Source organism: Balearica regulorum, chromosome 1 (assembly GCF_011004875.1).
Source record: "Balearica regulorum gibbericeps isolate bBalReg1 chromosome 1, bBalReg1.pri, whole genome shotgun sequence".
NCBI classification, from domain to species: Eukaryota; Metazoa; Chordata; class Aves; order Gruiformes; family Gruidae; genus Balearica; species Balearica regulorum.
The window spans coordinates 93,137,145-93,163,868 of record NC_046184.1 but is presented as its reverse complement, the minus strand read 5'-3'; the positions used below and the strand labels follow the sequence as shown (position 1 = coordinate 93,163,868).

The 26,724-nt window shown below is 41.1% G+C and overlaps 1 protein-coding gene across 5 annotated transcripts in view; it reads left to right on the top strand.

Annotated features, from left to right (window-relative positions):
* Positions 1-26,724, top strand: part of COL8A1 (collagen type VIII alpha 1 chain) — a 96,655-nt gene that overhangs the window by 47,096 nt on the left and 22,835 nt on the right. For 2 of the 5 annotated variants that reach the window (XM_075766407.1, XM_075766422.1), the window contains one exon: positions 15,860-15,975. The exons of 2 other annotated variants lie outside the window; for them this stretch is intronic. The gene's annotated coding sequence lies outside the window, so the exon portion shown is untranslated. Of the gene's footprint in view, positions 1-15,842; positions 15,976-26,724 lie in introns of those variants that run through there. One more of the 5 variants, XM_075766430.1, reaches the window with a different exon arrangement.

Here is a 26,724-nt window from a genome sequence, read left to right as displayed (position 1 = left end):
GCAGATTGGCTGCCTCTTGCTGCAGGTTAACAGCTGACTGTGCGTGGTTTGAAACAAGGTGTCAGGCTCTTGTCCAGGCTTTGCATAAAAGCCTCACATGTGTCTGTGTGTTGGCTAGTGATAGATACACTGGAATCACACAACTGAACTAAATTTTTTCATCTGTCAGACCAGCCTCTAGAACAAGCACTCTGGGATTTTATTGGAAAAAATTACTTCAACAGAAACATTCTCTCAGCATACTCAAAAACCTGCATGCAAATTTGCTCCCTTTCAAGAATAAGCAGGGGTGTTTTAGCAGACTCAGATGCAGAGGTTTTATTGGCAGGTTATTAAAAGCTTTGAAGTTTTATATAATTTCAAGGAAAAAAAGTAGACACAGGAGACTGATAATACTAAAATACAGAGGAAGAAAGAGACACTGAGGAAAAACCAGAGCTGGTTCTCCTCAGAGCTTGCTTTGGATAAATTATTTCTGATCTCCATCAAAGCCCATGGATTTGCATAAATTTAAAGAGGAGTCAGGCAATTTATTTATTGCATAAAGTGAATGCACAGGAATTCTTTCCACCCTGCAGATTCTTGGACAGAGTCCTGCCACTAAAAGTGACAAAGCATCCATGCATTGAAAAGTGCTTTTCACCAACCCTCAATGCCACTGAATGGTCTGTTTTACAACTTCTGTGTGGGTTATATCAAACTCTGGAATCAATCCATTTTTAACACAAGGTGTGAGCTATCTTTTTTTTTCTACTAGGTATTTAAGATGCTAATTCTATTCCTTTGGTATCTCAGCATCCCTATTATTTGACATTATGGACATCTGCCTATGTATCAAAATTTCATAAACTAACTATAACCTTATAGATACACATATAAATCATTAATGATTGTAAGCGAAATTCTGGCATGTTTGAAGTCAATGGCAAAACTTCCCTTGACTTCAACGAGGATCAGATTTCGCCTCTCCCCTTGCAATGTGCCCAGCAGGTGCCATTGCCTTTAATACCAACTGTCAGCATGTGTCTTTGCTAGTAGTTCCAAATAACAGCATTTGCCTTATTACCCAGCATATGAAAAACCTATTTTCTGCTGGCTTGCACTGAGCTTTCAGTCCAAGGTGGAGGTTGTGACATCTGCCCAAAAGAGACTGCATGCTGCTGGAATGAATTCCTGGCTCTGTTCCAGACTCTAGCTCTCTGCTCCTTAGAGGCTTTGGAGCTAGCAGAATCATAAATCGAAGCTGATCTGTATTCTGTATGGCCAAAGAGTTGCAATAAAGCATTAAGATGGGTGGATCTTCCAAAGCACCCTGCCAATTAGACCTATTGTTTACGACATTGAGCTTCTTATTCAGTGAACTGTCCAATATTGCCTTGCATCTAGTAGGTGTCTATGCTGGCATGTTGCAAACGTGAGCAAATCATCTGAGTATAGAAATAATAATATTAACAAATATTTTGGACCTCTAGCACAGCTTTCAACCCAAGAGGTTTAAATAACTACACATGTTAATTAAGCTCTTCCAACTTCCACTATGAGGTAGGTAAATGTTAATATAATCATTTTGCAGATGGTGACACATTAGCACAGAGCTGTTAAAAGACTTCCCTGCTGGCTGATATGACTTCTGTGGAAGGTGGATCCTTTATTTAACAAGACTGTTTTTCATGTGCTCTTAAGCTGCCAAAGATAAGCTGACTACATATCTTTATGTGTTCTGCCCAATTTACCCCTAACTTTTTTTCAGTCTCAGAATAGGATGCACCATGTAGGGGATACATGGATTCTTAAAACTATCACATTTCACATCTTCTTCTGGAGACATTTATGTTCCTTGAGCTGGTGACCTCAGCAAGAATTCATACATCTAATTAATGAAGATTTCATCTTCGGGAAAAAGCAACCCACAGGGATATCTTTCTATCTTTCTTCAAATAAGTGCTCATTTTAGATGAATGAAAGATTCATTTTCTCTTGTCATTTTTGGGAGTCAAAGCATATCTAATTTTCACCCTCCTTTGTCAGAGTCATCCCATTATAGTCAGAAATTTTATGCTTCTTTCCCTAGTAGAAATTCACCTGGAAGTAGTGATATAAAAATAGGATGTTAATAGCTGTGGAATTCTGTTGCTAGTTTTGATTTCTAACACAGTTATATCTATCAGTGAGATATGCAATTTGACCCATCTTACTTCTTCAGACTTTGTCCTACTCAAGTCCAATTTTAAATTGAAATATCTTTTGTTTTTGCTGTTATCATAACCAAATATGGTATCTACTAAACTTGCCAGCTATCCTGCTAAGATTTGAAATATCTTTTTAATGTTTGCCAGACCTTAAACTTATCCCAGTCAACCTTGTACTATTATTGCCTAAGAAATTAAAGGCATTTAATTTCACCAGCTGCTGTGGAAGATAAGTCAATTTATATTTTCATTTGCATTCACCAGTTTTTGAGGGAAGAAAGGGTTTGTATTTTTCCAGTTCCCAAAAGCCAAAGATGTTGTTTAACTTCATGCTCCCATACGGGGTTAGACTACCACTTCTGAACATGGTATCTGAGGTCATAGAATCACAGAATGGTTAGGGTTGGAAGGGACCTTAAAGATCATCTAGTTGCAACCCCCCCTGCTGCAGGCAGGGACACCCTCCACTAGACCACGTTGCCTAAAGCCCCATCCAGCCTGGCCTTGAACACTTCCAGGGATGGAGCAGCCACAACCTCTCTGGGCAACCTGTGCCAGTGCCTCACCACTCTAACAGTAAAGAATTTCTTTCTAATATCTAATCTAAATCGACCCTCCTTCAGCTTAAACCCATTACCCCTTGTCCTGTCACTCCACTCCCTCATAAACAGTCCCTCTCCAGCTTTCCTGTAGGCCCCTCTTCAGGTACTGGGAAGACACAATTAGATCTTCCCAGAGCCGCCTTTTCTCCAGGCTGAACAATCCCAACTCTCTCAGCCTGTCCTCACAGGAGAGGTGCTCCAGCCCTCCAGTCAGCTTCGTGGCCCTCCTCTGGACTCTCTCCAACAGCTCCATGTCTCTCCTGTACTGGGGCCCCCAGAGCTGGACGCAGTACTCCAGGTGGGGTCTCACCAGAGCGGAGTAGAGGGGCAGGATCACCCCCCTCAACCTGCTGGTCACACCTCTTTGGATGCAGCCCAGGACACGGTTGGCTTTCTGGGCTGCAAGCGCACACTGCCAGCTCATGTTGAGTTTCTCATCAATCAATATCCCCAAGTCCTTCTCCTCAGGGCTGCTTTCAATCCATTCCTCGCCCAGCCTATAGTCGTGCTTGGGATTGCGCCAACCCACGTGCAGGACCTTGCACTTGGCCTTGAACTGCATGCGGTTCGCACGGGCCCACCTCTCCAGCCTGTCAAGGTCTCTCTGGATGGCATCCCTTCCCTCCAGTGTGTTGACCGCACCACACAGCTTGGTGTCGTCAGCAAACTTGCTGAGGGTGCACTCCATCCAGCTGTCCATGTCACTGACAAAGATGTTGAACTGTGCAAGTCCCAGTACCACCCCTGAGGAACACCACTTGTCACTGTTCTCCACGTGGACACTGAGCCGTTGATCACAACCCTTTGAGTGCGGCCATTCAGCCAATTCCTTATCCACCGTGTAGTCCATCCATCAAATCCCTGTCTCTCCAATTTAGAGACAAGGATGTCATGCAGGACAGTGTCAAATGCCTTGCACAAGTCCAGGCAGATGATGTCAGTTGCCCTTCCCTTATCCACCAATGCTGTAACCCCATCATAGAAGGCCACTAAATTAGTCAGGCAGGATTTGCCCTTAGTGAAGCCATGTTGGCTGTCACCAATCACCTCCTTATTTTCCATGTGCCTGAGCATAGTCTCCAGGAGGGTCTGCTCCATAATCTTGCCAGGCACACAGGTGAGACTGACCGGCCTGTAGTTCCCTGGGTCTTCCTTTTTACCCTTCTTAGAAATGGGGGTTATGTTCCCCCTCTTCCAATCGGTGGGAACTTCACCAGACTGCCAGGACTTCTCAAATATGATGAGTGGCCTGGCCACTTCATCCGCCAGTTCCCTCAAGACCCACGGATGCAACTCATCAGGTCCCATGGACTTGTGCACCTTCAGGTTCCTTAGATATTCTCGAACCTGATCTTCTCCTACAGTGGGCGGATCTGCATTCTCCCAGTCCCTGCCTTCTGTGACCTGGGCAGTGTGGCTCAAGCATTTGCCAGTGAAGACTGAGGCAAAGAAGTCGTTGAGCACCTCAGCCTTCTCCATATCCTGGGTAACCAGGTCACCCGTTTCATTCTGGAGGGGACCCACATTTTCCCTCGTCCTCCTCTTATCACTTACATACCTATAGAAGTTTTTCTTGTTGTCCTTGACATCCCTGGCCAGACTGATCTCTATCAGGGCTTTGGCTTTCCTAACCTGCTCCCTGGCTGCTCGGACAGTTTCTCTGAAGTCTTCCCAGGCTACCTGCCCTTGCTTCCACCTTCTGTAGGCTTCCTTTTTTTGACTTTGCCCAGGAGCTCCTTGTTCATCCACAGGGGCCTCTTGGTGGATTTGCTTGACTTCCTCTTTGTTGGGATGCATTGCTCCTGAGCTTGGAGGAGATGACCCTTGAATATTAGCCAGCTGTCTTGGGCCCCACTTCCTTCCAGGGCATTGTCCCATGGTATTCTACCAAGCAGATCCCTGAAGAGGCCAATGTCTGCTCTGCTGAAGTCCAGAGTAGTGAGCTTGCTGCGCACCCTCCTCGCTGCCCTGAGGATCCTGAATTCTTCCATTTCGTGGTCACTGCAGCCAAGGCTGCCCTTGAGCTTGACATCCCCTACCAGGCCCTCCTTATTGGTGAGAATAAGGTCCAGCATAGCACCTCTCCTCGTGGGCTCCTCTATCACTTGGATGAGAAAGTTGTCATCAACACATTCCAGGAACTTCCTGGATTGCTTGCGCTCAGCCGCGTTGTCCCTCCAGCAGATGTCGGGGTGGTTGAAGTCCCCCATAGGGACCAGGGCTTGTGAGCATGAGGCTGCTCCTATCTGCCTATAGAGGGCCTCATCTGCTCAGTCTCCCTGGTCAGGTGGCCTGTAGCAGACCCCCACTATGATGTCCCCTGCCCCAGCCCTCCCTTTAATCCTGACCCATAGGCTCTCAGTAGGCTCCTCATCCATCCCCAGGTGGAGCTCCATGCACTCCAGCTGGTCACTGACATAGCAGGCAACGCCCCCTCCTCGCCTGCCCTGCCTGTCCTTCCTAAAGAGCCTGTACCCTTCCATCCCAACACTCCAGTCATAGGAGCTATCCCACCATGTCTCTGTAATGCCAATAAGGTCATAGCCTTGCAGGCATGCACACGTCTCCAGCTCCTCTTGTTCGTTCCCCATGCTCCGTGCGTTCGCGTAGAGGCATTTCAGTTGTGCCCCCGATGAGGCCGACTTATTGGCTGGGGTGGCTGGGATTCTTTTCATGTATGCTCCCAGTGTTACCCCGTTGGTTCCTGTTGCACCCGGAGCCCCTGGCTGTTCTCCTCTAGGTTTCAAGCGTGCTGTAGGTCATCCAGCACATCTCTGAGCAGTAGGCCGAGGGCCCTCGCCAGCGCCCCGTCCCTCCAACCTGGTCATCCCACATTAAATCAATAACAGTATTTAAGTCCCTAGGAATTTCCCATTTCCCTATGACTTGGACATCAGTGAAGGTATTAAGTCTGTTAAATTCTCAATAGTTCAAGCCATGGAAACAGAGGACAGATTTATTTTCTACCACACATATCGTCTAAATTATCTACAGGTAATGTTAGATCCATCTTGTAAGTTACAACTGTATAGATCACTTTGACTGTGATGTCAGTCTGATGTGATGTGGATAAAAGGTAGAATTTACCTAGAAAATGGGTTCATAACTGATGTAGCATATGTTTTCAACTGAATTCAAACAACAGGGATAAAAGAAAGAGGGGTTAACTCCTGGAGTTGTTCTCCCACATACAAGCAAATTTGATTTCAGTATTAATTGCAGTGTGAACTCCAGAACAGAGAAGTTCTATTGCCCCGTTTAGATAGCTACAGTATGGAGAACAGTTTAGGTGTAGCCAATCCATCCCACTCTATCAAAATCCTTCTTGCCACCTCCAGAAAAGGCTGACATTAGACTCAATTCTACATTTATGAAAATGTAAAATTAAATCAATGATGAACTAACATAATTATGAACTTGTTCTTAATTAAAGTGATACATCTGATTTATACTTGAGAAGATTATTTCCAATCTGCTGTCCAGAATGTTGCCAGTGTCTTCCAATCCATCTTTTTTCAGGATCTGTAATTTCTACGCACCTTCACAATTTCAGAAGTTTTAGGATTATGATTAGAAACATAAGAGGTATTATCTTTCCTTAGAATTAGCATTAGTACATTTTGTTATTCTTCAGAGAATGGTCTCAGGAATTCATCAAAGCCTGGACTCTTGTGGCTTTTTATAGCTTAATTATTTCCAGAATCTCTGCTATATTTCCATCCAAATGATCTTGCTGTTTCTAGACTGCCTGTAGGACTTCAGCTAAGTCAAAGTACTTACTGTATTTTGTAGTGCTTGTGCTGTCTCTTATTGTATAAATTTGAGAAAATTTTTAAATGCTTTTTAAAAGTCATTAGTTAATGTTCTCATTTTTACCAGCCCATTTTATTAATTAAATATATTCAATGGCATTTGAAATGTTTATTTCATTACTCATGCATGACATCTGAGCATCATTTCTGACTTGCCACACCTCTCACCTTATAACTGATGTCTCTTCAAAGCCTTTAATTTGCACAGCAGTACAGCTGGGAGGCTAGTACAGTCACATGTATAAATACCACCTATATAATAATTTCAAGTGATGAAATTTTTGAATGGAAATTCCAAGCATGGTAGAAACACAGTGTGTACTGTAAGTTTTAATTAGCTAATGACATTTATAAGATAAAAATAATTCAGTGCTTGGAAAAGTGCACTTGGGTGTGCTTTTTGGGGTTAGGGGGGCAAGGAGCAGGGGAACATGAGACCTGGCTGAGATCATAGGACAGATCCCAAGTGAAATATAGTTCAAGAGGTGGGCTGTGTCGTAATTTCTTCAAACACACAAGCAGTATTTGTGCTGCTGGTCCTGGATAAGGCTTCATATTCCTGTAGAAAGGAAGGGTCACCCACTAAGGCACTACCCTGAGGCAGGGAATAGCTCTTTCCTATGCCGCTCATCTCTTACACGCCTCCTGACCAACCCCGGGGAGAGGACTTAGCCTCATTCCACCCATAAAAAGGAAGCAGTACCTTTTCTCTACACTTCACAAGGTACTGTGAAGATAAATATGTGAATATTTAGATACTAGTGTAATGATGACCAAATAAGCCACTGGCATAAGCTTATCAGGTACTATATTAGCATGGAGAGGAATTCTCCCACTTGCCTGTAATGGGAAACTCCTAAAATCTTGCCTTAAAAGGAATGGACAATAAACAGCATGAATCCCTAAGGAGGATGAAGGGGAGGTCATACTTTACAGTCCACAGAGGCATTTTACTTCTGAGGGTGGCATTTTGAACATATTCTTAGTACTTTTTCCCTCTATAAACCTGAAAGCATTTTACTTTATGATTGAATATACAAATATAACATTTCTACTTTTTGATTAATAGTAGTAGACCATGTTCCTTTTCATTTCCTCAACCCAACCGGAGTAGAAAATGCACATCTGTTTAAGTATGTTTAATTGTTTTCATTTTAATTAAGAGAAAAAATATGAAGGAACACCACCCCCACCCCCCACCCCCCACCCTGCTTTTCTGGAATTGATGTTTTGCTCTCTGCTAAATATGGGGGAATTTCCACGAGTTTAATTTAAGCCCCTGATTCAGCAAAGAAACTAATCATGTATATAACTCAATGTATAACACTTAATTACTCTCAAAAATAAATCAGAAGTATATTTAATTACTTTATCAACTCAGTGCTCTAGAGACTTGAACAGAAAAGGTTTGCCTTTTCTTTATGATGCAAGATTCTATAATGTTAACATACAAACTGTATGGCAATTTCATCTCCTTTAAGCTTTCTCCATTTGCCAAAGATCAAAGATGTAGAGTGTCCAATATTCAATTATCTGGCTATCAGCAATGGAGAACAGAACTGACTTTTGTTTGTTTGTTTCTGCCCATGTAGACTACTCAGAAGACAGTCAAAGTTGTTCTCTGCTCTGATATTTCATCATTATATTTATGGTGTTTAGAACAATTATTTCAAATATATTATCCAGAAGTTAGCATAGTCCTTATAGCTATCACTTTGCTTTTTAAGGTAACTTACATACAAGGATGTGGTGTGGTTCAGGGAGCTTAGCCAAACAAACAAACAAAGCAGCAAGAATTGGCTGGTGCCGATCAGGGTAAGGAACACTACCTATACCTGTGGTAAATAAAGCACAGTGGTCATTGCATGCTATATTAGCAAGTTATGTGTTCTGACTTTTTATTAGATTATATCAAAAATGTGCATTTCACTTCATTTTTCCTTATAACATGAGACTAAGCTGATAAAAATTCCAGGATGGATAAAGAATTGGTTTGTTGAGATTGGCAGCAGTAAGCAACTGGAAAGTTCACTTTTCTATTTTCTTCTTTTTCAAGAGGCATGCATAAATAACCTGACTAAAATTACACCATGCCCTTTAAACCTAATGTTTCCTTTTACAGGTACCTATCCCAGAAATAGCTAGTCTTGGCTGGCACTGGCAAATCTTTGTACGTATTAGTTAGAATCAGGAAAAATTTCAACACAGAAATTCAGTAGTCTGAACAGAGCTCAGATTTCATCATAAATTTGAAATTCTGTCCCAGTTCATGGTGTAGAAACATACCAGAGAGAAACATGCAGTGATACATAATTCTGTCCTGAAAGCCTGGCAAAATTTCTGTCTGGACCAATAATACCTTCCTATAATCTTCTTGGCACTCAGAGGCCTACTCTTGAATTGCAGTTCAGCGTGCTCCTACAAACCTTTTCTGGGAGGTGGTTTTGTAGGAATTGCTTTGGCTGAAAAGCCTGAGAAGCTTATCACAGTTATAAGCTACTATTAACAAGAAACACATCTTATGATAGTTTCAGTACCACTAAAGAAATGGCCTGCCATTACCCAGTGTCTATGTTGACCTCAAGGAAAGTACCTCACACGTTGCCTGGCAAACAAAAACTAAATCACTGAATTTTCATGGACTAAACAAAGTGCAACAACTATACCTATTTGCAAGCAAGTTGCAATCATACCCCAATAGCCTCTGATAGTCTAATCACAAAGAATCAAGGTACTGACATTCGACAGATGATAGGAAATGTGTTTTATACCTGTAGAAAAATTTTGAAGTATTGCATAAATTAAGAAGGTTGAGAAATTCCTCAGGCATGATGAGACAAATTAAAAATGGAGAAAAAGGAGAACTTGCTTTTATTGGCTTAAGGTAACACCTTCACAGCTAGATATTCAAAGCATTGTGCCGGTTCCTAATTATTTAGCCATGTATTTCTCTGAATAAAGTCCACAAGAATTGTCTGGTTAAGACCACCCATTTAGTTCTAAAATTTTCATCTGTAATCTTTCGTATTGATTTTCCATAAATTGTTCACTTTCCGTGTTTAAACTCTCCTACACAGCATGAAAAAGTGGCATAAAACCAGTCCAGCCCAGCATGGTATGCACTGTGAACAGCTATTTTTGTTATCATATGAGGAAAAGACAGATTTCAATGGGCAGTGGGTAGGAACAGGGCCCCTGCTAGTAGCTGGAAGAACAAACAAGAGGGATTAAGCAGAGCTAATACTTACCAACCTAATTCACTCTCACAATGAGAAACACAGCTAAACTCCAATCCTACAGAGTAATTGTAGAGAGTTTACAGCACACGCAGAATTACACAGAAGTTATCATAGTCAGGAAAATACATCTTGCCACAGCCATGCTTAAATCTCTCCCCACTTAAGTATTTTTCTCAGCTAGGGCCTGGCAGGCTGAAGTGTCTGTCAGGTCTATATTGAAGCACCCATTGTGCAGCCAGGGAAGAACTCCCATAGTGTGTTTTGACAGAGGTCCCTGCCTGCCTCCATCAGGCACCAAAAGGAGCACATCCTTTCCCAAGGCTTGAGGGTGCTGACAAGCTCATGCAAGACACTTACCATCTTGCTGACTTGAGCTCTCCATTGGATACTAGGTCAAGAAGAAGGAATGAAAAAAGAGACTACTTAGGTATTAGGAAACAGAATACCTAGTTCACCCAGTGGTGACCTAAATTACAGACAATATTTCCTGATCACATCAGATGGAGTGATTAATGTTTCTTCTTAAGTCTAAGCGTGAATGGCAACCTACTGAGAAGGTACCCAATGCAACCAATCCTATTTATTCCTCCAGTTAGGAAGCAAGATAATGCTTCGTATCCAGACTAAGTTTGCCACATATGCTGAAATAGTAAAGTACCTGTAAAAGGCAAACAGAATGATTCCTTTCAAAGACAGAATATATAAGATATTTTTAGCAGCACAGAAATTTGATAAAGCTAACAGGAGCATCATCTGAATGTTTCTTGATTTACTACTCTGGAATAAAGAAAAAAAGCAAAAGGATGTCATGACATCCCCCCCTTCTGTTTTTATTATCAGTCACTAGTAGAAATTTGGCACACCATTTCTAAAGCAACTGTGACAATCTCGATTTTTTTTTTTTTTTTTTTTTTTTTTTGGTGAAGGAATATAAAAATGCTTTTACCTCAGTGTTGCTTGAAGTTTTGGTTATGATTCAAGCATCTCAAAATATTGAGAATAATTGCAGCATTGTGTGCTGCCAGCATTTGCAGTACAAAACTCTTCGTGTTTTTCTCACACTTTATTTGAAAAAAGAACATTTTGCACCTCAATAGATAGTTGTGGTTTTGGATCATAAAGCACTGAGAGTTTTGATGTGTTCCGACTCCTACCCCTTGTGTCATTTTTCTCATGGTTTAGAACAAAATATTAATGTGACTCATCTGTCATAAGTAATTTTCATATTCTCTACCCTCTGTTTTGGTGTGTGACTAGAGGAAAGCTGTAGGTATGTAAAAGTATTTATGTATTTTGTATAAGGGAGGATGGGTATCATAGGTACTTTAAGAAAAAAAAAAAGAACAATATCAGGAAAAGAGAGTGAATTATAAACAAAAGCAACTTTTATATATTGTAATTAAATGTAATAAATACTTTAAAACATGCTATTTCAATTTACTATTTCTTAGCTTTAAATATCACAGCTGTCATCCCTGGAACATTGGCAAAGGAAATAATAAATGGGAAAAAAACCCCAGAGATTTTATGGACTGGCTTGTCCAAAGTGAGTCCCAAATTTGATACTGAAACATTTACAAAGACACTAATTATGCTTGGAAAGCTAGTATTTGAAATTGCAAATCTCAATTCCAGGATGTCAGTGTTTTCTGGTACAGTTTAGGAAATCTTATGTAGCGTGCTACTTTCAAAAGATGTGATTATGTGTACAGATGCTTGTGACTTTTCTCCAGATCAGCCTTCCATTCCACAGTAGTTCTCTCTCACAAAAATTTTAAAAATTCACTAAAAAATAGCACAAAGAATGAGTAAAGCATCAATTTTGTTACAGAGGCATTTGTAGCAATTGACCAGATTCATCTTTTCTCCCTCAAATACTAGATTGAAATATTTTACTAAGTAGATCCAGTTCAATGCAAACCTCATTCCACAAAAGTAATTTGCATTTGGGCTGAATATTGAATCAGCAGGACTTAAGTATATGCTTAAAATAGAAGTTATATTTATGTGACTAGTTAAATTAACCAGGGGTCATGCTGTTTCTGTGTAAAGAGAGATAATACATTGATTTTCTGCCTTTCTGCTTTTGCCTTTCTGCACTTGAATTGCAAACACAAAATGTTGTTTTCCACACCCAGTTAATACCTGCAGGCATCAGAGTGGGAGGGAGAGGACAGTGCATGCCACCTTACTATGTCTGAAGATTTAGTACACAGAAAATAAATTCTTCCCTCTCCTTTCAGCTACAGCTTTGCACTAAGTAATTCTTAAAAGCAGAGCAATGAAATGAAACTCTACCAATCAGGAAATCTAATGCTTAAGTTTCCTCTTAGGAATGGTTTCTCTCATTCTCCTCTCTCTTTTATATTCCCTCCCTACCTTGCTTCTCCAGGAAGCCTTCTTGGACTTACTTTCTCCATAACAAAAAAGACTGCCTTGTGTCGTTTCATGTTCCCCAACATTATGGCTTTAGACTTGGAACTTCTCCAAATAGTCCTAATATATATATATATATGTCAGGATCTCCACATGACTGAATAACACAGAGGAGACAGGGATTGTATCAGTAGGAAATGTTTCATGAGATTATTTTTTCAGGTTAAAAAAAAAAAATAATGCACCATTATAGGTTTTCAGTTCTGAAAGTAGTTAAATGAAAGAATGCACATGAAGTGATCAGTCTCAGAACATGAAGAGCTGATAATATAATAATAATAATAATAAAAACAACAACAACAACAACAACAACAATAGATTAGTTTTAAAGAGAACATCTCACAGTGGCCAGGAGTTCCTATCAGAAAAATGAGTGGGAGCCTGTTGAGTGATTTACTGGGGCCAGAATATGGCTTTTTATTGGTTACACTATGATGCAAAACCAAACTCTCAATAATGGCCAAGGACATCCTTGGAGCAGGCAAGGCAGGCAGGGGTAGCAGTGGTGTCATGGGATGGGGAAAGGCATGTGAGAGGGAAAAGTGGGGACTTTGTCAGTGATATTGTGGGGGGTTTTTGAGGACAGAGGGGACTGTGTGTGGGAAGGTTGTGAGGGGACAGGGCACTTTTTCTGCTCCTACAGTTGTCTCTTCTCCTTGGGACCACTTCTTTTCCTCCCTTCCCCTCCTCCCCAGAGGCAGGACACCCAGAGACCTTCCCTTCACTTCCACTATCACCATCTACACATTTTTCTGTACCTTCTTGATTGTCAAGGAGGGGTTTGAAGGGACAGGAACTAGGACAGGACCAGGGCAGAAAGCCAGAGAAATCCTGCTGCCACTGGATGTAGAAAGGGCAGATGTGATTGCTGCTGCTACTGCTGCTGTACTGGGGCCCTCTGGTACATGCTGGCATTCCTCTACCCTCTCTCTAATCCCACAAAGGCAGTAACAGCAGAATGGGTGGTACAAACAGGAGGCAGGAATGAGCTGTTTGGCTGAAATGCCTAATCCCTCTCTCCTCAGGCACAGGCAAAGTAGCTTGCCATCCCTTTCAGTCTGGCAGCTCTCCATTTTACTAACTAGTCAAAACTACTTCTGATTTTCTGACTTGCCTTCATCCACTCAGGAAGCTGAGCCAAAGCCCCAAACCTAAATGCCTAGAAGCTGCAGAGAAGTTTGTATCCAGAGCTGAACTGTGGAGCCCAGGGCCGTCTCTAGAAGTGATGAATGGGTGTAGATGTGTTCTGAATTATTGACTCATTGTTTGAAGGAGAAGGCCTGTTTGGCAGGATAAACAATAAAAAGCTGCTCTTCATAAAACTAGGAAGCAAATGGCAACAAGGTTTTGCATAATGCATTAGCAATTCCTGCTCTCCAGGCTTTAGAGTCTTCTCAGGAAAGGTGCCAAATGCACATTTCTTTGTACATCTCAGATTAATTGGATGAAGCCAATTGCAAATAATCCGCAGTATTTGGTCATTATCTCCTATCGGTTCCCCAGGCGGCAGTGCATCTGCTAAACTGCACCACAAACTGAACAGGGGCCTGCTTACAAGAGACGGAGGGAGTCAAGAGAAAAATCACCATGGATTATTTACCAAAGCAAGGGCAGACTGCAGGCTAGTGCTAGATCTGGTATTGCCAGAGAACTGAGGTGGCAATCATTACAGAGATTTTTTAAAATAAATTTAACACCAGAGGCCAGAAAGCTTTGTCATCACTAATCTAAACCAAAGGGCCTTGAAAGCAGCCAGTTACTTTCTGCGTAGGCTCTGGGCTTTGTGAGGAAGGCATCCACCTGGCTGCCATCACGTGGCAGCTCTCAGAGCCCGTGCTGGGGCTGGGTGGGCAGCTGGAGGCACCTGAAATGAAGAAACAGATTCCAGCCAGCGGCCAGCAGCTCAAGGGCTGGTTGGCAACAATGTACTCTGGAGGTACCTGGGCCGGTGTTTTGAGATATCCTTTCTGGCAGAAAATGCTCCTCCATCTACAAGATTAAAGCTTCTTTTGTGAAAATGTACTGTTTTGACCAAAATTTAAGTAATTCTTTTGTCAGCTGTGAAAGAGAGAGACCTTACAATAGCCCAGGTGTGGCATTCCAGTGAAACAGGGGGTAGTGGGCACGTTTCAAATGGGCTGGAATAAATCTGAGGTAAAACACTCAAGCAACCCACAGGTTTCCCTTGTGAAATCAGTACTCCTTTTTGGTTCTCCTCCCTCTCCAAATGCTTCCTCCCTCTAAGGTTAGCATAGTCTGGTGGCAGCTGGGCCACCCAGGGCACAGCACCCTGGGGCCTACTGGGTCCTGGGGTACATGGCACTGCTGAAGCTCAGCTGCATAGAGGTTAGGAGCCACTACTCTTGAGTTTTCATTTTGCCCTGGCTGATAAAACGCTTCCAGTAAATGCAGAGATACCTTCAGGTGTGTTTGGCTCTCTGGAGTTACTCTGATGGCTGGGAAAACAGTGGCTCTGGAGACTAAAAACACAGTCAAGGAAGATCTTAGGCCAAATATCTCAATTTTCAACCACAAAGCCAATCAGCACGTGAAGAGCATCACTCTGCTTATCAAAGAGCTGTTTTTCTAGTAGCCCATGGGCTCATGCAGGATGGACACTGAGCAGCAAAAGGAGCGTGTTGTCAGCAGCTGAGGGCAGCGGCTATGCAGAGGTGCAGGGCCCTCCCTGGCTCTGATCCAGCAAAGCACTCAAGTATGTGCTCACACTCCAGCTGGAGCACAGGTCTCCAGAACTGACCATCCAGGACTTTATCACCCTGAACCCTGAATATCTCGGTGGCAGCTGAGCCCACCAAACCACAGAGACTCTTCCCTGTTATGTGAGTGGGATTTGGGTCAGGCAAAGCTAATATGCCTTGGTAGCAGCTGCATGAGAGTGATTAGCCTATAAATAGCTAAGAATATTTTATATTTATATAGGACATTAGCATTGCCTGCAGCTCCCCTTGTTACCATCCTCACATTACAAGTGCAGTCACACTTGGGACTTTGTATGGCAGTTCCAAGCACATCACATCAGTCCAAGTCTGTTGGGAACTAATGACTTCATGTTGCACATATTGCATGAAAGGGTTTGTATGTACATTTTCATGGGGGCAACACACGTCGAGAAAGATCACATTAAGTAAAAGTTTTTCAGCTGTCCTTCAAACTGATAGTTTTATACCTAGTAATCTGAAAAAGCTATGCAGTGTCTCTGCAGAAGGGTGGGAACAAGGCTCAAGGCACTTTTCTTGAAATCCAAGCCCATATTTTGATTTACAGCATAATTATTACACGATTGCCAACAAAAATACCAAACATTAGGATTTTTAGTCCATATTCAAACTGCTACATCAGTTTTCACAAGCACTGAGTAACTAAAAAGGCTACTCAAAGTAAATGAGTTGCCAGGTTTTCATACTTCTGAACAGTAGACCTTGAATCAGATGCCTGAATATGGAGTTAAAAGACTATGTTAGGCCAATATGTTTGAAAATCTTGGCCAATATTTCTTAATATTTCTGCAAAAAAAGGATAGTGTGCTCATGTATTTCTTATAAGCTTTCTTTTCCCCCTAGGGACCAACTTAAAATCAACAAAATAACAACGGGCCTAACACAATCAGGAAATCTAGGTCTCTTAAAGTGAAAAGCAAACAACCTGTCCTTCTTCTGCCCTTTCCCGAAATCTAAATGTAAGTATATCCAGCTTTGAGATCCTAAATGAGTTATACATAGTGCCAAAAACAAAGCGCAAAGGCTTAAAACTGAAGTTGTCTTAAAGCTATCACCTACACAGGATTTGATAAGTTATTCAAGCATTTGCTAAACAGCAAAGCTTTTGAATTTCGAGTAGAAAAATATATGGTACATAAATTTTGGTGATCATCCCCAGCAGCTTTTTTTTCCTAGATAACTAAAGAAATCTACCCTTTCAGTCATTCTCCATTGTTTAATAGGAGAGAACATGTAATTTTAGCATTTCATGTTTGTTTAAAGAACCTTGTACTAAATCTATTTTTACGGTCAGGAAAGAGTAAGGACAGGTTTCATTAAAAAAGAAATGTCAAAAAACATTATATCCCGGGAACAGAGTGAACTGTGCTATTGATGTGCTTTTGATATCCAAAATGCATATGTACACGTGTCTGCTTCCATATGTATGCACATGTAAAAATAAACAGCAGTAACATTCATTAGAAAATCCATGTTTAATACAATGTTTAGTTTAGCTCAATGATGGGAGGAATATGTTAAACATCTTTCTGAGCCTTAATGGAAAAGTTTCTGACAACTAGACATTAGCTCATAGTATCCACAGTCATCTTATGCCTATGACTATTGTTTGTTATCAAGTGTGACTTTTGGAAGAAAAAATGCATTATTGCTTAACAAGCTGCATTGCAGTAGTGTCCTGCGCTCTTTTTTTGGTTTCTAGATAGCTAATTAAAAGAACCCACATGTTAAGAACGAATCACATAAATTCCTCGGACTTTCTGAATGTCTTTTAAGGAGGATGAGCGCCACGTTCAATTGTGTTTCTCTCTTGCGGAGAAATCCTGCACAATTTGTCTGAAAAGAAACCAGTAAGAGTCACATAAACATGACTCTACAAACACGCCGCTCTACAGCGTCAGCCCTGGCAGAGACCTGGCTCTGTGAACCCACTGAACTTGTCCAGGCACCGAGGTAGACTGGCGCAGCGCCAGGGTATTAGGATCTCTGGCAGTGTCCACCACCGGAGCTGTCCCTGGTAACCATTTCACCCGGCATCGGCTGCTGTGACCCGCCCTATGTCGGGTGCTATAAAATTCTAGCAAGAAGTAGAAAAAAGAAGAAAAAAGAAACAAACAAACAAAAGAAGAAGAAAAATAAAGAAATAGTATAGCTCAAGGCTCCAGCCCACAAAATATTAATAGAGAATAAAACACTTTCCAGCTAGTATATACATTCTCCCAGAGCATCCATAAGAAAGTTTTAGACCCCAATCCACCTAGCAATAAAACATTCATCCAAGAATGGCAGTGGACTTTGATAACCCAGCTGCAAAGTTTCTATAGCAGTTGATGAAAAGACTGTATAAGAACACTGCTTTTTCTATTAGTAATTTCTTCAAATCTTTTTATAAAGATCATCTGGTGTTATATAATGATATAGATCACTTTAAAAAAGTATCACATGTTTAGTATTTTAGAGTCCTTTACCTACAGCAGATGAAACAGTAATATGAGCTATTAAATATACATACTAGACAGAAAAAAGCAGCAGTGAAGCTAAGCATTACAAATTAGCACCTGCTACTTTTCATGCGTGGCAAAATTGCTTTGAGAAAAACAAACACTGTCCTCAACAATTCACAGATATCAAGGAACAGAGAATTAAGGGGGGAAAAAAGCCATAAAAAGGATTGAAAGTTCTGCAAAATATTATTATTTCCTTCTTGTTTTAATCTATTCCAGTGAATAGAGAAGAATTTCAGCAAAACATTCAGATCTGGATAGAAATATCCCTCAAATTAAAAGGAAACAAAGCCCTTTATCTGTAGCAAGAATATAGAAAATGTTCAGACTTGAGCATCAGCTGGCAGATAGACTTGAAAGGCATTTGGGTCCAATAGAAGTCCTGAGCTGCTACCAAAATCAACAGTCTAATTGTCTCAGCTGAAACTGGGGCTTAGCTTTTGGGTTTCCTGTAACTAAATCTTGCCACAAACAGCTCTGCTAAGTTTTTCCTCTTAATAAAATAAAATACAGCAAAATTAAGATAAATACAGGAGACAATGAAGATGAGTATGTAGTTCCCAGCATAAGGCAGGGAGTAGATGTTAGAGAAAACTCATGAAGATATCAAAATAGTCCTTGTCAGTTCTAAATGGTTGATATGACAGTTCTTTAAAAATAAACAATCAAACATCTGAAAGTAATTGCTAGACTAAGGGATTTAAGTTTATTTTATTTAAGCAATAAGGTATTTTAAAAATGTACTCAGAATGTCTAGCTTGCTTCAAATTGCTTTGGTTTTCTACACAGTGTCATGGTAGTCACTACCCACCCAAATGTGGTATTTTAATAATATTTTTAAATTGGAAAATGACAATCGAAATGAAGAAGGCTAAACTATTCAGAGAGGTTACCAGAATGCACAGTTTAACTTCAGACACTTTCTAATCTGATCAGGAAGCAGAATGAAAAAAATGTATTGTGCTGAATTCAGAGGCATTGAGTCAGGTGATAAAGTTATACAATTTTATGTGGGTTTACTGAGGTCATATCTCAAAATCAAAAGAAAACCCAAGCGACTGAAAGTAATGGTTCCATTTATATAGTCCGATATTCTGTCTATCCTTTTTCCTGTTGAACTGCCTTTTATGCCTCTCAGTGTATAAACTTCTTGAACACAGTCATCCTCTCCGTCCTCAGTTTCCTCCTCATTTTCTCGCGCTTTATGTTCCTCCATTCAATCCCTGTTTATCTGATAATAAGGATTAGTTTACCAGTCTGCCTTTTCCCTGACTTGGGGAGCTGGAAGTACTGGATGATTTTTTAGTGGAACTTAAACCTTAAATTACTCATGTGTTTATGGAAATGTTACCTTACATTTCCAGGACCACTTATTTCAAACAGGAGTCAGTTGCTGGACTCCTTCAGTCACTCATGAAAACCTAGCTTCAGATTCCTCTCAGCAGCTCTGGATGGGAGGAAATTAAAGGGGAATTACAAAAGAAAAATCCTTTCCAAACATAGCAGTGTTATTCAATAGCTTAGAAATTTACTTCTCTTTTCCTGTTGGTGAATGTGGTTTCTTCAACTAATCCAGGCATTATTGTGAATAAACCCAATGGTTGCTTTTGTCTGTGTTTTGAAGAAGAGGGGCTTGTTTAGGGCTTTAGTAGCGATAATTGACACATAAAGCTCTAGTACAGAAGAACACAGAAAAAGAACGAGAAGAGTTTGCCCCCACAAATCATTAGAATTGGGGATATTCCATGGATACCTCCTGCTTGCTATTAGTAACCATGATGACCTGTTTATGATCCCAGGCTGAGCAAAGCAGAGACCTGAAGGACCTGCTGCTTGTTAAATTCTCTGCTTCTCTAGTCCCCTGCTCCCCAAACAACCTCACATGTGCACACATGTGCACACTTACTTCTGGTCATTGGAGACAAGTTCATTGGTAGTACGCTGCCTGGTGATACGTAGTGACTGCCCCTTTGCAAAGTGAGGGGGAGCAGCTGACTCAAGGTTGCTCAGGCTGAATAGAGACTTCAAGCCAGTAGGCAGCAGATTTTTATGCTGATAACAGGAAGTTCATGGAAGACTACAGCAACGTGCCTGTCTGATTTGGGAAACAGTTGTACCAAGCAGTAAGTCTTTATATGGGTTTTGCATTAAGCATAAATCCTCCTGTTTATGTGCTGAAGCATATGGTTTGTTAACAGATAGCTTATTAATAGCAACATAGAGCATGCAGCTGCAGTGATCACTTTGCAAATGATTTCCACACATTTTTTATAGCTTCCACGCTCAGGGAAAAGTAGCACTAAGTGAACAGTCTTCTTTCAAAATCCTCATTGACATAATGTAATGATTCCTTGTGAACTCACCGAGTTTCTTTAGGAAACACCAATGTATTTTCTATGCAGTATGCAGGAGTCTCTCTGGAAATGTCACCTTTTAAGACAGTTTTCTAGACTCTAAAGACTTCAGCCACAGAACTCTATTAATACCTTTGTCTTGTAAAGTTCAGGGAATGCTACCATAGAATGAAATTAAATTTGAAATACAGTCAGAAGAATTACCCAGGTAATAATGATAGTTCAGCTAAAATATTTGTTACATAATTCAACCTTATATTTAGTTTCAAAGGAGTTCAACATATTTCTTGGGTTTATTTAAGTAACAGGTTAAGGATATCCTTTTTCAATTGCAAAAGTTATGCAAATGCTGTCAAATATTACAGTTCATAGTAGTCTGGCATAGGAACGATTTCACAAAATGGTTGAGGGCCCTCTGGAGGGCACCTTCCTGTTTAAGCAGGGACACCTAGACTGATTGCCCAGGACCATGTCCAAATGGCTTTTGAATGATCTCCAAGGACGGAGATTCCAAAGCCTCCCTGGGCAACCCATGCCAGTGCTCAGTCACCCTCACTTTTCTATTCACTCTCACAATTTATACTTTATACATCTGAAATTTCCCCTGTATTTGTTCACTGCAGCAGTCTAACTCATGATTTACAAGGGGTAGATTAATGTTGGAGCATGGTGTTGAAATCAGGGATATTTAGTTGAGAAGCTGACGCAGTAGTTTACTGAGTGCATTTCTGGACCATTTACTCTGTAGTCACCTGTGTATTCCTAGTGTAAATGGGAGACAGTGTAAATAGCATCAGCCATGCAGCAGCACGGCATCGGTGCACAATGTGGGAACATGAGCCATACCAGCTAATGGCAAAGCTAAGGCTTTCTGTAGAATACTTGCTTTGTGTGCAAACAGCATATTTCATGCTACTTTGCTTGCATTACAACTATTTTTAAGCAATCCACAACATGCAGACTTAGTATTTTGAACCTGCAAAAGGTCTCAGATGTGCTCAGGTCCCCCCTCCTATGCAGTGTTTGTGAAGCCATCCCTCGATACATGACAAACTGGAAAGACAAAGAAAAGGCAACAGCATGGAGCCTGTGCTGACAGTGTAAACAGAAATTTGAGTTCAGCAGACAAAGTTCACAGTTTGCAGTGAAAGGTCATAAAGATTTCAGGCATTTTTGGTATTTTGTCTCTGCTGTCTGCACAGTATCAAGCAAATAAAAAACTCCTGATAGACAGCTTCCAATTCTGTATACTTGGCATCCCTGCTCAGCCTGAAGGAACATGGGAAGCTCTGTGTTTGGCATTCTGCAATTATTTGAGGACACGCCATCCTAACAAAGCTTTAACACTTACTCAGCCCCAACTTGCCTGGTATTTTTTCATGTGACAATTGATAAGCAAAAAGGCTTACCCAGCTTCAGTTAAGCCAAGTGGCCTGCAGTTTTCTTGCTGAAAATGCAGTATTGAATTTAGCATGATGAGGAAGAGTCCTAAAATGTTAACTCTTAACAGGTTATGTTCCTCTTTTCCCAACCGATGTACAGTCACATTAAAATATCAAATGCTTTTATGAGAAATTTCCTGCAGTTTGTAGTTGAACCAAAGGAGACTTGGAGGAGTCTGGGATTTTTATTATTATTTTTATTATAATTTTTGCCTGCAGTGAGTTCATTCCCTCCTCTGGATACTATTATAACATCTCCTTTAGGAAAGGTTTAGCTCTCGCCTGTGAAACACTGACAATGACATTTTTATTTCCTGGACTTAATTGCATTTAAACCAAGTGGAGACTGTTTTCCTGGAGGGATATAACCTCAGAAATCCAAAGAAGAGTTTTATTACCTATGTACCTAAGAAGTGAGTGCGACCACTGCTTTTTGTGAAATCACTGCTTCCAACACTCAGGCCTGTACTGCTGAAGCAACAAATGAGAAAAAAAACCTTCCATAGTACTCTTGTCTTTGGGTGTGTCTCTCCTGGGCTTGGAATAATCAGAGGTATTTTAGGGGTGTGAATGGGATTAAATAGCAGAAATAGGACAGTAGGTGAGCCAGGTATTGGATTTTTTTTTTTTTTTCCAGCAAAGTGTAATCTTTTAATCTTTCAAATGAGCTTTTTCTTTGTGTTCCTAGCTTTGCAACCCCTAGTGTATCTCAGCATGATCATGCATTAGGAGTTCGTTGTGCACACTACAAATGCCAAACACTCAAGCCTGTGTTGTGCCTGTAGGTGCTGAGTGGTGCCTGGCGGGGTTTTCCCTGTAACTCCCACTGGCATGCCTGACAATGTCATGAGGGACCTATTTCCAATCTTAGATGCTTGGATACTTCGCCCACCTTGTCCTTCAAGCTCAGGCAGAATACCCATTCCAGCTGCTGTGCAACATATTCCTTCATACCCTTCCTGAGATGGATATTTTGTATTTTGAAATGCAAAATATATTTTTTTGTTGAGTCCCTTCATTAAATTTTGCTTACTGTGCCTGAAACCTGACGTTCCTACCTGGTTTAAAAGTATAGTAGTTACCTGCACAAGTATTCAGTGGTGGTGAAGAGCTGAAGATAGGTCTCTCCAGACAATCCTCCTTTGACTTCCTTCTCCTTTTAATTTCCTCTCCCCCCTCACCTTTTACCTAGATATTGACAGTTTTGCTCTGAGGTGTAGTAGTGCTGAATGGAGCAGAATAGATGCCTGAACATACATGTTACTTCCCCTTACCATGGTCAGGTGTGGAATACAAACACCATTTCACATGCAATTAAACCTAGCCAGAAATGAATATGATCCCTAAATGGAAGGTATAACTGCATAGGAACTGCACACGCACTCCAAATTCATTCCCTTTCTTCCCTAAATATAGAAAGATTAAGATGAAAGGGCTGGTGCTGACCATTTTGTACCCACCAGCAGAAAAGTCTGCAGGTTTTGATGTGCTCAAAGCACATTCCAACATGATACACTTCTAGGATACCTAGAAAAAAAAGTCCCTTGCCTTTTGACAAAAAAAAGAGGTAGTGTTTGAAAAACTAAACACAGACTAAAAGACAGGAAGTCAGAAAGGACTAAAAGGAAATATGTTTGTTAATGCTCAGCTTATATCATATTTGCCCTAGCCAATACCAGAAATACGCTGTTTGTAATGAGCTGTCTGTAGGTGATCGAAGTAACTGGGAGAAGAGAGGACCCTCCTCAAAGACACAGGTGAACACTGAGTTTTAAGTTAAGATTTTATTTTTACCAGAAAGAACTCTCTTTATAATTTATCATGACATGATAGTTCTGACTTGAAGGCAGTGTAACACAGCTGCGCCCCAGCCAACACAGGCAGTAGCACCTGTATAAAGGACAATTATGTGAACATGTTTTTGTTATTTTGCCTTTTTTTAAAAAAAGGCAAGCGGAGTGTGAGGCCCCTGTCTGTGCTTGAGTGGATGGCTCACGCCACCTACGGGGCAGCTCCAGTAGCAAGACGTGTCCGCTCTCGAGCACTTCCTGTGAAAATCCAGTACAGATTCCATACCGATCAAAAATTGCTCCAACAGACATTTGAATTAGCTAGAGTACCTGTCAGTATTTAACTACGTATTATACATCAGTAAGAAACATTTGGTCTTCAGATGCACTGCTATGACATTCGACATTCCGTGTGCTTGATTTTATAAATATATTTGCTAACTCCATTTTTTATCCTGGTTACAAATAAGGATACATATACATCTAATTTTCTTTTGATTATTACCACAAATTAATTACAGTGACTGTATCTGGAATCAGAAAAATCATACAAGATGGGTTTAAAATGTCAAGCCCATTTTGTCTACTGAAGACTGCAGTAGGGAATCTAATAAAACTCCTAACAAAGCTTACAACACTAACATTGCTCATGAGAGCTGACTATCCCTGAACTGCCCGATGCAGTGTTTGCGTTAAGCCTAGATGAATACCAGTCTGTGGCTTTGGTGCTAAAGAAAAGAATGTCTTAGATTATAGCTGTAGAAGTAGTACCTTTTCCTTAGGAATAACAATATTTCCTTTATATAACTGTGCAAGTGCCAGCCTTTCTGCTGCTTTCAGAGACTCATTTCAATCACCCATTTCAGCTCTTTTTTCACTCATTAGCACTACCTAGTCATTAAGTCATAACAGGTGAGCTCCAAAAGCAGGGCACAGCCTGAGCAGCTGAGCCTGCGTATGGGGGCCACAGGTGGTGGTAGGAGTCCTTCCCCCAGCCCCCTGGCAGCAAAGGGCAGTAGGGCTAATCCACAGGCAGCCCCTTGGACAGCAGGCCCCATGCTGGCTTGCTCTGCCACCCTGGGAGAGGGTGGAGGTGAAGGAACCAGCAACTGAATGGATGAAGACACAAGGACTGCAGCATCCCCTCCCCACTCAGCTGGAGCACTGGAGACAGCCTGTGGCACATGGCCTCTTCGTGCATTTTACCCAAATCATGCCCTGTTTTGTTTTCTTTCTTCCTTCAGCAAACTAGGCTGCTTAAAGCATGACAAGGACTTATGTGATTAAAACTGAAGTTAAAACAAGCAATTACTCCAGACCTTATTATGCTCTTTTCTCTTTTTAATGGATTAATCCGCATCAGGCTAGTGCGATTTTCGGTCAGTGCTGCTTTACCCTCCTTTTACCCTTTTCACCTCCTTCTCCCCAAGACTTTTACAGCCTCACTGAATGCTAGATTGGAAAGCTGGCAATAAGGAAGGCTTCTCCATTCTTTCTCAGGAGATGGACTAGCTACAGACAAGAAGTAGTTGTTGTTTCTGCTATGTTATCCCAATTTTACACAGGGACACTGCATTGATACAAAGGAAGACTCTTCTAAATTACACTACTCAGAGATGAGTATCAGGGCCTAATATTCCTCTCTCACAATGTGTAGGGTTGTTGTAAAGTTTCCTTCCAGTAAGATCCATTTCTTCTTACACTTTTTAGTTTTAAGTGAAGCACTCATTTTTCTAGGACTGAAGCATTTCTGGAAAAGACTCTGAAAAAGGTTGCTCTGGTAGTTTTAAAACTGGAGTGAATAGGTACCTTACAGGAGCAAGCTAATTTCAGGTAGCTCCAAAACATACAAAATAGTTATCTAACCCAGGATAAACAATAATGTCAAGACAAAGAAACGTGTTCCTTTGATTGTAAAGTACTATTCCATCTCTTAATGGCATCACAGACTGTGAAGGCAAATGTTCTTGAAAGCTGTTGTAATTAAAGGTGTAGGGAGAATGCTTGTGTGGGAGTTAAAATAGAGTTAATGAATTGTATTTACTCAGACGAAGCAATGAATTCGGAAGAAGCAACAGCATGTAGAATTTAAGTAATACAGTGAGGATTTAAGAAAAAACTGGGGATAGCACCTATGGTTTCATATTAACTGTAACTACAGTTCTAATTTGCATGGATGAAGAAGAATAACTGATGTGAATAATTGCTTTAGACACCAATATATATACAAAAGTAAGGCCAGGAAAAAAAGAGCGGACAAAATATGGCACCTAGCATGTAAAAAACCCCTGTAGCTCCAGTCCTGCGGTCACCAGAGAGAAATCTATCTGATTTTGCTTGAGCAAAATGGGGGGGGGGTGTCCTGTTTTAATTCCTTTTTTGGCCTCCACTATATTGTTTGAGTGTTCATCTTCTTGACAAATATATTTTCAGGAAACTATTCTTTTGGGTCTCATAGCCCTGAAGAAAACCTGAATAAATGTGTCCACTCTTCAAGATTGATTTGTGGTCTCTGTGTGGCTTTATTTAAAGTTAGAGGTTCACAGAGACCTGTAAATAGTCCACTGCAGGGACTGGAGACTGTGAGAAACAATGTAGTCCATAAAAGAGCTTATTGCCACCAAAAGTTTCATCTCTCCTTAAAATAGTGTGTTACACATTCATGAGCATAAGAAAGATAGGAGAAGATTGATGGCTTAGTATAGCTCTCATTAAAATGCTCAACATACTTCTTATAGCATCACTCAGAGCTAAGTAAGGAGTTTCAGACTCATTTTGCAAATGAGGAACTGAAGGAGACTGGCAAAGTGTGGCAATGCCTATGCAGAAGTCCCAGAAGCATCTGCAATGTTTTGCAGAGGTATCAAAGATTTAACTTTAAACCAAGTAGCATGGGTACCACTAGCCAGTCATGCTGCACCATCTTGATGCTCACCACAAGCTGGCTTGCCAAGCTATTTTTTTTCCTGCACTGTAGACCCTATCTGGAGTCCTGAACTTCAGATGTGTCCTAAATGAGATGTGTGAGCTGAGGGACCTTAAGACACTACAAGAAACTCCACTGCCTATTGTTTTGCTTCTCTTCATCACTCCTTTTCTTCTCCAATACAAACTGTAATGCTCAAGGTGGAAGAAACTTGTGAGCAGGAGTTAGAACATGCCAAAAAGTAGGAGCTGGGGGCTCTGGGCAACCTGGTCTAGTGGAGGGTGTCCCTGCCCATGGCAGGGGGGTTGGAACTACATAATCTTTAAGGTCCCATCCAACCGAAACCATTCTATGATTCTGTGATGGCAAGCAATATATACATGTGTGGAGAGGGATTTGGGGGTGGTGGGTCAGGCCTGCCTTTTCCATAGGAATGAAAAAAAATGGTGCTGTAAGTAACTTGCCCAAGGCCATAGAGGTAGTTTTGAACAACCTTACACAGATGCTTGAAAATCTCTAGTTCTTTTAGAACTTGAGCCTGCTGCTTGAGTGATGGTGTCCAGACACACCAGCTCAGGACTCAGAACCAGAATTCTGCCACCCCTTACTGTAGTCCTGTGATGTGAGTAAGCAAGCAGGATTCAAGTCCAACATAGGAGGTTTTCTCAGAGCCAGGGGCCAATCCATTATTT